At 48.0% G+C, this 12,192-nt stretch overlaps 1 protein-coding gene across 4 annotated transcripts in view; it reads left to right on the forward strand.

The window, feature by feature from the left end:
• The window catches only part of DAG1 (dystroglycan 1), a 111,086-nt gene that overhangs the window by 39,195 nt on the left and 59,699 nt on the right, over positions 1-12,192 (forward strand). For 2 of the 4 annotated variants that reach the window (XM_090021860.1, XM_090021861.1), the window contains exon 2: positions 7,861-7,972. The exons of the other annotated variants lie outside the window; for them this stretch is intronic. The gene's annotated coding sequence lies outside the window, so the exon portion shown is untranslated. The remainder of the gene's footprint in view (positions 1-7,860; positions 7,973-12,192) is intronic. 4 annotated transcript variants of the gene reach the window in all.

Raw genomic sequence — 12,192 nt, forward strand, 5'->3', positions numbered from 1 at the left:
ACTGCACTGGCTCTGGGGTCGCCGTCGGGGCTCAGCGGCAGCAGCTGCTGGGCAGAAACTGCTGCTTGGTATGAGGGGGAAGTGACCTTCCCCCTCATCTTCGTTGGGCAGTTTTTGTTGTGGCTGCCGGGAGCCCACACCACACCAGGCTGTGGTGCAGCTTCTTTACCGCTGCTTGTGAGCCGCCACATAGCTGCTTCACACACTGCTTCCACACTGGGCAGCACAGAGACGCCAGTGAAGGAGCCACAGTGAAGCCTAGCATGGCGCAGGCTCTGGGCAGACACAGCCAAAACTGCTTGGCAGCGGCGAGACGGAGGGCCGCTTTCCTCTGTGCTGAGCAGCAGTTTCTGCCCAGGAGTGTGTGAGCAGCCCCTCACTGCTGCCACGCATGCAGGGAACACGTCACCAGGGCAGCATGGGGCTTGCAGGGGCAAGCAGCTTCCTCTGTGGCCTAGAGTGCTGGGTCACACCTGCTGGGCTGTGGAGGCCCTGGGGGAGGGCATCAGAGTGGGAGCCTGAGCCTGCAGTAGGCAGCATGCACCCACCCTGTGCACAGATCTGGGGGCATGGGTCCCCCCATCACCCCCAGAAGTGTGCACAGCCCCAAACCTCCCACCTGAGCCCGCAGCGGGGGGGGGGGGGGAGGGGGGCAGGGCAGGGCAGGGCAGAGCTGGGCTGTGCTCTGCTGCTGCAGCCATCACCTCCAGCTGGGCAGGGGCTGTGGACCTGGGTCCCTGGCTGGCTCCATAGCTCTGGCAGGGTTGTGGCGGGCAGGGGGCTAGGGGTGGGGTGTGAGGGGCACGAGCAGGGTTGTGGGGGCTGTGGGGCGGGGAATGAGGGGCACCAGCAGAGCCGGGGGGCTGTGGGGGTGGGGAAGCGAGGGGCACTGCCGGGGGGGGGAATTGCTGGGGGAAAGGAATAAGGAGCACCAACAGGGCTGGGAGGAGAGTGGGGCAGGGGAAGAGTGAGGGGCCTTTAATCGCGGATTTTGGGGGTTTTATCAGAGAGTTCACAAATTTTTTTATTTTTTTTATTAGGGAGAATCACGATCCCTGCTCATGACCCTGTGCTTGGGAAGGCATGGGAGCCTTTCCCCCAGCTTCACTCTTCCTAGTCTCCAGGAGGAGTTAAGTTGGGGGAAAGTATTCAGATGTTCAGTCTTCCATGAGAAATTTGCCCAGGAGCAATTTAACCTGTGACCTATTTTTGTTCTGGGAGAAAAAGCTTGAACATCTGCCCACTTTTGTTTTCTACTGAGAGAGTGGCAACTCTCTTGGTAGAAACTGAATGTCTATACATAATTTAGGTATGAGCAATTTAGTATCTGGGGCCCTCTAATCTCAGCTGATTGATAACCAATGTAAGTGTGCCTGCTGCAGGATGACTGGCAGCGCACCCATCCTGATATGTGTGACACAACCAAACTGCATCACCCCTATTTTCCTGGAAATCTCACAAAACTGACTTGTGCACCTAGATTTTTGTTCTTGGTGTGAAAGAACTCTATCCCACCCTCCTCTCAGGTTTTTTTTCCCCCCTTTCCTTTTTCTTTGTCCTCTCACATGTCTGTCAACCTGGTTGCCCCAGGTTACTGCATATATGGCCTAGCTCAGGTAAGAGGGGGTAGATCTAACCTTTCCACTGTTCTGAGTTTCATAGTTAGTACCTGGGGCCCTCTAATCTGAGTTCTGACCTTATGACATGGGGCTAGGCTTAAATCAATGTCCCTCATTGTAATGCTTATGTTTTTCAAGTGGATTGGTCAGCATCAAATAACACCTGTCCCTGATTGGGTCCAGGTGGTGAGGTTAGGAGGGCTATTTAAAAGGGTCCCTCCAGGAAGAAGACAGGCAGACATCTTAAAACACATAGAAGCATGGACCTCCACAGCTCTCTCTCATTTGCTGGATGCGGAAGTGAACAACTTACCAGAAACTTAACGAGGAACTTAGTTTGATGTACTCTAGTCATGTATCAAAAGGCTACCAAGCTGCTTCTGTTTGCTCAGGGTTATTTTTTTGCTACTTCTCTGACTTTTACCCCTCCCCATGCCTATATTCTCTACCAAATAAAATTATCTGTTATAGCCAGCCTTATTGTACATGCTTGAGAGGGACTGGGCAGGCCTTCTTGCTCCCTTTACTTGGCTGACTAAGGGAGGCTACTTTCTATGCTTCAGGCTATAAGAAGCACCCAGATATATCCTGCTGGGGTTAAGCAGCCCCTAGGTCTATAGGGTCTGTGTATTCCAGGTGGCACAGGGCCCAAACAAATACCTGAGTCCAGGTGGTGGCAGCAGTACCCCAGGCTTGTGGATGTGCTCTGGGAAGGGGGGGTCGGCCAGACGTAGGCATCCGGGAGGGAGGCACTTGAGGCTTGGTTTTTGGGATGGGCCTGGTGAGGCAGATGGCTCAGCATGGGAATGCCCCCTACTGGCCCACCACACTTGTTATATTTAATAGGCTATGGGTGAAGAGTTTGAAAAGAATTTTTTGTGGTTACTGTTTCAGGGCTGGGAGTGTTTCAGTTTGTGTGCAGTTGACTCAGAAATCTGGCTTTCACAAATGTATGTCAACTGCATTCCAAATGTTTGTTCCATTAACTGTTTAAAACATGTGCTTGGTTCCAAATGAATCTACTGTTTTGGACTACACAGGTCTGGATATAATTGCAAATGTTACTATTTCCATAGTTTGAGGTACCTCTTAGAAATCCACGTTTTCAAGGTTAAGGTGCATACAATTGTATTTCTGATCTGCAAGATTATTGTGGCATTGCACACTGAAAATCAGAATTGATTCTGATCAGTGTTCCTAGTGGGAGGAGTTGGTCAGTGTTCCCTGCTGGCCATCAGAGTTTGCAATATGGGAGAAGAAAAAGAAGACCTTTTATCTTCTAGTGCAGGGGTTGTGAACCACTGCTACGCATGCCCCCAGGGGTACTTGGGAAGGCTGTAGGGGGTACGTGCAGCTGGGCATGGATGGACTGCTGCCACCCACCACCCTGCCACCTCCCAGGAGCAGGGCTAGGGGTGGGGGATGAGGGCAGTGGCATCCCTCTGCAGGCCACACAGATGCCGGCTGGATGCAAGGGAGGGGTGGAGTTTGTATATGGCAGCAGCCACTGCCACCCAACCCCCAGCTTTGCATCCTGCCCTGCACCCCCACCCCCACATCCAGCTGCCAGGGGTACACCTATTAAAAAAAGGTTAAAAACCCCTGTTCTGGTGCACAAATTCTGTTGATGCTGCACGCTGCCCTCAGTGGGTTCTTGTATGATACCCTTGTTCAGCCTAGTGAGCAAGTAGCACTTATTTGTCTACAAGAAAAGCCAAGGATCATTATATGGTAGTGGAAATTGGATATCAACATGAGCTGAACATGTCTGGATCAAAGCAGTACATAGTTCTAGACAGCTTTCCACAAAGGGCTGCTGAAATCTTGACCCCAAGCACAGCTGTCTTTGGAGGTCACATTTACAAACTTATGCTAGAAAGTAGCCAAGCTAAGGTCACTTATTTCCTATGTAACAACTGTCTATCTTTAGGTGGATTGGGATCCAGTCCAGAATGTAGGCCCGTTGCACTTGTCCACTGGTGAGGTGTGGAGGACGTGTGTTAGTGCATCCACTATGCTTGAATTAGACAAGTGTTTGCTAATGGGTGGATATTGAGGAGCCCTCACAGTTATTGCGATAGAGGGCCTGGGGAATAGGCAAACTGGCTAGAACACAGACAGACTAGTGAGGTTCAGTGCTTTATTTGTCTTCCTGAGCAGCAGAAGTAATACACCTTCAGCTGTGTACTTGCACTGTAGACTTGTGCTATGACAGATTTTCTGGGCCTGAATGGGTTGTCCAGCCCTAGAGTTAGGCAGCTGCAGATTGTCTAATGCAGACTCTTTTTCTAGGCTGCAAATGGCTGCAAGGAGCTTGCTTACTGTTTCAGTGTCTGAGCCAGCTGTTGGTCTCCTTTTGCTATTGGAAAAATTAAGCTTTCAGGCTGAACAAAAAATCAGCTCCCTTTCTGGGGCAAATATGTCTCAAAAACAAAAAAATCACTCCAGTAAAACAGTTCTGGCTCTAGATCCTCACACTGAGCCACAGCCTCCAGGAATTATCTTTGGGTAAAAGTATTTAAGCAGAGTACTTGAAGGTGACTCCTCAAGGCTTTTACAGAGAGCTCCCACTGTTCCTTTGCTCTACCTGCTCTTGGTCTGAGGTCTTAAACTGAAGTGGGTTCCCCCTTATGCCTCAGATAGTGGCTTCATTTTTCTCTCAGGCCTCTTAAGCATGCCTCTTACAGCCTTTCCTCAAGGTGGCTCAGCCTCATTCTCCCACACTATTGCTGGGTCCCTTTTGTCGGAAGGCCTTCTGTTCTGCTCTAATCACTGTAAAGCCTGACCACTTGCAGTTGCTACTTCCAGTGTTCTCATCCTGTTGAGCAAAAGGGAAGTACTCTCTTGAATCCTTGCTCATGTCCCCAGCTTGTCTGTGGTGCCCACCTTCTCTAAATGCCTTTCTGGAAAGAACCAAGATACAGTAACGCAAGGGTGGGCAAAATACGGCCTGTGGGCTGGATTCAGCCTGGCCTCAGGGCCCCTAAAAAAATTAGAAAATTTAATATTTATCTGCACCAGGCTGCTTGTCAAAGATGACAGGAGCCAGGAGAAGACAAGGCAGGCCCGCCCTGCCTAGCAGGGGCTTCTGGCCTGGGACTGTGGGACTGTTTGTGCCTCCCTGCACAGGAGCAGGAAATTCAGGTAAGAAGGGGTTGGGGGCAGGGGAGGACCATGAGCGATTGCCCCAGTCCTTGAGGCCAGGCTGGCTCCTGCTGAATCCTGTGGTCTGGCCATGCAGCTGGGAGCCACATGGTACAGAGCGGGTAGCGAGCACCAGAAAAGTGGGGAAAATACTAGTGGGAGCGGTGGGAGTGGAAGCGAGCAGGCGTGAGGGAGCGCGGGGCCAACACTGACGGGGTCTAGAGTGGGGTGGCAGGAGCACAGGGGAAGTGGCAGCGAGCGGAAACACGGGGCCAGGAGCAGCAGGAGTGCAGAACATGGGCTTGCAAGAGTGCTGGCAGGGGCTCTCCTGGCTGTGGGCTGTGGGAAGTGGGCAAACGCTCCCCTTCCACACAAGTCATAACCCTCCCCAGCCACCCTCCCCGCACATATGGCCTACCCTAACCCCGCATGCCGTCCCCTACACCCTCCCACAATATACAAGAGTAAGACTTCATTTTAAGCTATTATATTATCACCTTTATGTGCACTATACAAACGCATGTAAATCAGGACAAAAATATTTTTTGGAATGAAATTAACGAATGTTGTAGTACGTTTGATTTTTTTTTTTTTTTTTTAAGAATATAATTTGGTATTTTTCTGGTTCCAAGATGGCAAACCCCCTTGCTGAAAGGAGTATTCTGGGGGGGGGCAAGGGGAGAGATTTCTGGTGGCAAAGGTGAGGGGTTAAGGGGCAGGACTTCTGGTCCCAAAATGGCGACCAGGGGGCAAGAGGGGTGGGGCTACGCGTGCAGCACTCAATGACTTGCCAAAACTCAGTAAGCAGCCCTCTGCCTGAAATAATTGTCTGCCCCTGCAGTAACACAAGTGATGGACTGGGATCTGCCCTTCAAGGGACTATGTGGTTAGACACTGACCCAAGAATATAGGGTCCTGGAACAGAGCACCTAAGTTGTTGAGCCTGAAAATAGTACATGCCTGAGCAGTAATCACAGAATAAACAGGCTTCCAAGGGTCCCTGGCATGCTGATGCCTGGCTCTCCCTCCTGAAGCCATCTGCATTGTGCCTTGTGGGATTGTAGCAATTTAGACATCTGGGTTATATTGGGGCTGTTGAAGGAAAAATGTAAATAATTAGCTTGTTGTGAATGGAAAATGGCTTTGATTGCCTAGGGATTCGGTTATAGTTTCATAGTTTCTAGGGTCGGAAGGGACCTGAGTAGTTCATCTAGTCCAACCCCCTGCCATGGCAGGAAAAAGTACTGGGGTCAAACGACCCCAGCAAGGTGTACATCTAGCCTCCTCTTAAAGACCCCCAGGATAGGAGCCAGCACCACTGCTCTTGGAAGTTGGTTCCAGATCCTAGCTGCCGTAACAGTGAAGTAGCACCTCCTGATATCTAGCCTAAATCTACCCTCTGCCAGCTTGTGACCATTATTCCTGGTCACCAGCCTTTGACTCTATAGCATAAATCCTAAAAGGTTTCATGGTTCTAGAGGGAGAAGTTAACTCCTTAAGCAAAAATATGGAGAACACTAGAGGCAGTTAGTATCTTGTGCCCTGGAAATGTTGGTTAGACAAGCTTTTCTTGACCTTCCGGTGCAGCGGTGGGCAATTATTTGTGCTGGAGGGCCACTTAAGGAGTTTTGTTGAGCTGTTGAGGGCAAGGTGGGTAGGTGCTGACCCAGACGGGTGAGGACAGGGCCAGGGCAGATTGCAGAGTGGTGACAGTGCAGGACTAGGGCCCAGGGCTGAGCCATGATCTGCTCCCTACACATCCCTACAGTGGCACTAATTCTGTGGGCGGGGCCCTCCAGCTGGGCTTCCATTGCAGGAACATGTAGGGAATGGATTGTGGCCTTGCCCCATGCTGTCGCCATCCTTTGATCCCAGCCACTACTCCCTGGCCACCCACATTCCCATCCCATCTGCCCAGCTGAGTGCACCCTGCCTGGGGGGTGGGGGATGACACCCACACTGGTATCCATGGAGACCATATCCACCTACTCCATCTGGCACCTCCAGCAGTGGGTGCAGCATGGACAGACTAACTAAGATGCCTGGACAGCAGGGCCTGGGCTGGGTCCAGTGGCGGAGACGCTGGCAGTGACAGGGGAAAGCAAGCTGCTGCGGCCAGTGTAGAGGCTGCTAGGAAGCCAAGTCCAGCTGCCCCTGCCTTGCCCAGCCCTGCAGAATAAAGTTCCTGGCATGCCCAAGAGCCATGCACAGAGATAGTGGGCTGTGCTCCATGCGAAGTGGCACCTCCACGTCTGGGGGTGGTGGGACCAGCTGCAAACGCCACAGCCTAAGCTGCCCTTTGCCCTTGAGCCCAGCAGGGCTGAGGACCCTGCTGCAGGCTGGATATCTGCATGGATGAGAAATACTCAAGGACATACTTAGAATGCTGTTCCACATAGAAGTTTTATCACTAGTATTGAGACCAGTATCTGACCCTGGGGTCCATATGTGAATGAGTGGATGCCTTGAGGCTAGAAGCAGCCTGTTTGCCAAGTCTGCTGCTGTGGTTGAGCTTATTCTTTCAGAATTTAAATACATCCAAGTCCAGAAGCTAATTTGGGCTTTATGCCCTCTTTTTCTCCTACTTGTATGACCATTTCTTGCCTGGCTTGGTATCAGAGTTTGCAGATAGGCCTTAACTGCAGCATTTTCTCCTGGTAGATGCTCTGCCTTGTTGATTTTCTGGGTGTGAAGAAACAGGCATTTATTTTGGTCATCGGCTGAGTCCAAGAAAATAACTATCCTCATGTTCTAAGAAAGCAAGTGTAAAAGTATCCCATTCTGTGGGGAGTGGAAGCAGTTGTCCTTAGAGGGACACCATCTGGAAATCTAGCAGGCAGTCCTTACATTAAATAAAACATTAAAGTCATTCCATGTTCTGCATCTGCCCTCTGAATTCCCCCTGCCAGTTTAAGGTTGATAATTTCCTATTTTTAAATAATCTTCCTTGACTTTATTACTATGTTAAGGACCTGTATAATTAAAAAAAGTGGGGAAACTGGTAGGCCATACTCAGTACTGACTAACAGAATAACTAGAAAAGTTTCTGTTCTTTCAGTCACAGGAATGTTAGCTGCTACTTGTGAATGTTTTTCAGGAAGCAGTGTGATGTGGTTTCTGCTGCAGCTGTCCTTGCTTTCCCATCTGTCTGACCTACTTGGCCCTTTTCTGTTGGGAAAGCAGTGAAGTTTTCACATCCTCCTTGGGAGGTGAGTGTTTTTTCACACTTATCTCCTTTTGTTCTAGGTTGTGGTTGAACAGTGCGGAAAATAACTAGGGAATACACAGGTGGTGGCTGGTGAGTGGATTTAGGACCCAGAGGCCTTGTTTGTGGGGAGGGGGAGTTATTTAGAACCCAAAACTGGGACTTGGCTTCCCTCCGCCTTGTTAGCTGGTGCTACTGATGTTATGAGCAGTATAATACATACTTTCTCTGTTCCTGTACTGTGTCCTTGTTGTGTTTAAACAACCTGTCTGCTTTCAGGGCTGTGAGAAACTGTGTGCAAGACCCAAGGTTTTTAGAAATCAATTAACCCCTGCTGCCCATCTTGAACCCTTCTAATACATACATATCTATAAGCCAATTGCCAAGAAGCAAACCTTTCAATACAATTTCTAAATCAACAGTGAGTAGAAGGCTTTATCTGGCACTCCCAGTCCTGTCTGAAAGGAACTTTAACTAGGGAAGAGAATGGTCAAGGGTGGGACATTTAAATTTCCAGTGTAACTTCTTGGCAAGGGCATGAGTTTCACACACAGGGCATCTTTTCGGGAATTTACTGTTCAGCAGCTTTTCTAGCCTGAGAGAAATGAATTTTCCTTGGTATTCTTGCGGCCTGGAATTGCTTAAATTGGAGTAAGGTGGAGACTTGTCCTTTTCTCCTTAAATCTCTGCTGCAACAGTTAATAAGCAGTCTGTCTGTCTGTTCTGTCAGTGGGTGCTGCAGAAATAAATGCCAGGAATGTGGACAGCAGGTGGGGACTGGAAGATGTCCTTATCAGTCAAGACAGACTGACTTGCAGAGTTAATTTCTTTAAAAAGCTGCTGTTTGCCTCAGGCTTGTTTTGTACAGTGCCTCTCAACCCCCTTCTAGCATGTATCAGGGTTCAAGAGTAAGTAGAAGTGCAGATTTCCTATTGAAGGCTTGGTACACAGTGGATATTTTGTTGTTGTGCCTGCTATCAGAGGGGAGGATGAGAGTTTCGGGGCTTTCCTGTGAAAGGGAGCAAAGTGAAAGAAAGCTTGGGGATCATAGAGGTGGGCCTCTTGGAGCACATCTGGCAGGTCTTAACAGCATGTTTACTTGAAGGCAAATAACACTGTAAGTGGGTTATGGGAAAGGCTTGCTTTCCAGAGGAACAGTGTATGAGACAGAATTATACTGCAAAGCAAATTGAAGTGCAGTGAACTGAACTTTCTGTGCTGTCTCCTTGTTGTTTAAAACCCTGTTTCACAGCTGTTTGCAATCCTGAGTTAATTTCTTTTTTTTCCTGCAAGGTGCTAGCAAAACAGTGTTTTCATGATAGGATGTTTTGAAGAAAACGTTATGGTTGGCAAGTAGGAAAGCCATGGAGCTGCAGGTTGCAAAACTACAACTGCAGGAAGGTGCCAGAGCTGTTTATCCAGAGCAGTTAAAAGGTAGATGGCTATAGTACAGGGGAGGGCAATTATTTCAGACGTTGGGCCGCTTACTGAGTTTTGGCAAGCCATCGAGGACCGCATGATAGGCAGTTGGGAGCAGATAAATATTAATTTTCTAAATCAGGCCGGATAAAATGGCTTGGTGGACTGCATCCAGCCTGTAGGCCGCATTTTGCCCACCGCTACTATAGTATGAGTTCTTGGTGCCACTCTGGGTTTCTAAGCACTAGAAAGTCTTTTAACAGCAGAACAAACTTAATTCAAATGAAACACTGATCACATTGGTTGCATCAGTGAAAGCAGCTATTTATCTTCCAATCCATGAGTAGGTTTCCTATATTCATTAGCAGTGTACATTGCAAGTGGAGAAAAAGGTAAAGTCACAAGTGACTAGGAAGTTTTGCTTTCAACCCTTACCCTGCGTGCTTTGCTGGAACAGGCACATACTGGCAGTGTTATAAAACCCCATATATGTATGGTTTTATAGCTCTCACTCTCTTGATGACCAGGGTTTTATATATAAAAACCCCTATAAATATTTTATATATGTAAAATATATAAGAGATTTTTGTGTGTAGAATATACCCCCTATAAAATACCTATCACCTATAAAACCATATTTTTATATATATATATAAAAAATAAAAATATGATTTTATAGGCGATAGAGATTTTATAGGGGGTGTATTCTACACACAAAAATATATTATATATTTTAAATATATATATGCATGCATGCTTTCTTTAAAAAATCTTTGGACAGGCCAAATACTTCTTAAACATACCTTGATGCAACGCTACCCTTGAATCTGCAAGTAGACTTTTCCATGGACTCATAGAAAGTTAGGGTTGAAAAGGACCTCAGGAGGTCATCTAGTCCAACCCCCTGCTCCAAGCAGGACCAGCCCCAACTAAATTATCCCAGTCTGAGGTTTATCTAGCTGGCTTTTGAAAACCTTCAAGGATGGAGCTTCTACCACCTCTGGGTAAACTGTTCCAGTGTTTTACTTCCCCCTTAGTGAGAAAATTCTTCCTAATATCTAACCTAAACTTCCCTTGCTGCAATTTGAAACTGTTGCTCCTTGTTCTGTCATCTGCCACCACTGAGAATAGCCTAGTTCCATCCTCTTTCAAACCCTGCTTCAGGTAGTTGGAGATTGCTATTACATCTCCTCTCAGTCTCTTCTTCTCTACACTAAATAAGCCCAGTTCCCCAGTCTTTCCTCATAAGTCATGTCCCACAGCCCCCTCACCATTTTTGTTGCCCTCCACTGGACTCTCTCCAATTTGCCCATATCCTTTTTGTAGTGGGGGCCCCAAAACTGGAACACAGTACTCCAGATGCGGCCTCATCAGTGCTGAATAGAGGGGAATAATTACTTCCTTTGACGTACTGGCAACACACCTACCAATGCAGCCCAGAATGCCATTAGCCTTCTTGGCAACAAGGGCACACTGCTAACTCATATTCAGCTTCTTGTCCACTGTGCCCCCCAGGTTCATTTCTGCAGAGCTGCAGCCCAGCCAGTCAGCCCCCAGCCTGTACTGGTACATGGGATTGTTCCATCCTAAGTGCAGGACTTTGCACTTGTCCTTGTTGAACTTCATGAGAACCTTTTGGCCCAATCTTCCAATTTGTTTAGGTCACTCTGAATTCTAGCCCTACCCTCCAGCATATCTACTACCCCCAGCTTGATATCATCTGCAAACTTGCTGAGGGTGCACTCTGTGCCACTGTCTAGGTCATTGATGAAGATATTGAACAAAACTGGCCCCAGGACCAACCCCTGGGGGACTCCACTTGATACCAGCTGCCAACTAGACATCGAGCCATTGATTGCTACTCTCTGAGCCCGATGCTTCAGCCAGTTTTCTATCCACTTTACAGTCCATTCATCCAGCCCGTACTTTCTTAGCTTAAGTATGAGAATGCTGTGGGAGACTGTATCAAAAGCCTTGCTAAAATCAAGGTACACCACATCTATCAGCCTCCCTGCATCCACAGAGCCAGTTACAGAAGACAATCAGGTTGGTCAGGCATGACTTGCCCTTGGTGAAACCATGCTGACTGTTTCTAATCACCCTTTTCTCCTCCAAGTGCTTAGAAATGGATTCCCTGAGGATCAAAGATTTTTCCAAGAACTGAGGTGAGACTGACTGGTCTGTAGTTCCCTGGATCCTCCTTTTTCCCTTTCTTAAATATGGGACTCTATTCAGAGCCACTAACTAGTGTCTTTTGCAGTAGGCCAGTGGTTTTCAACTTGTGGTCTGTGCACCCCTGTGGGTCCAGAGACTCGGTCTAATGGGGCTGCAAAAGATGACTAAATCTTAGCTACTAAAAATGTTCACATGTCCCCACTACCTCCACCCCCAAGTCCTGCAGAGGCAGAGATGACTTGAATATGTTAGATATAAATATGGCTCAGTCCATGGGGTGAAACAGCTTTCCACGTTTCAGAAAATCTGAAAATAGCTCTGTTTGCTCAGGCAAGTGTTTCTATATAGGCTAAATGTGATTTATGTTTTTAGAGATTTTATTTCTTATTTATTTTTAAATGGAAGCCTAGATCCTGGAGCACAGGCAACAATTAAAAAAAATAAGGATAATCATGATTCCATTTGCATTGCTAGCTAATTGCATTATGCACAGCACCTTGCATATAGAATTGCCAATCACCTAAAAGTGAAATTTGCTCCTTCACTGGAGCTTAGCAGAGACTGCAGGCATCTGCTTGGCTTTTCCCTGCTAAGCAGAGATTATTTCCCCACCCCCTTCCGCCCCCCGCC

Source organism: Crocodylus siamensis, chromosome 11 (assembly GCF_052110815.1).
Source record: "Crocodylus siamensis isolate JL-2025a chromosome 11, ASM5211081v1, whole genome shotgun sequence".
NCBI lineage: Eukaryota > Metazoa > Chordata > Crocodylia > Crocodylidae > Crocodylus > Crocodylus siamensis.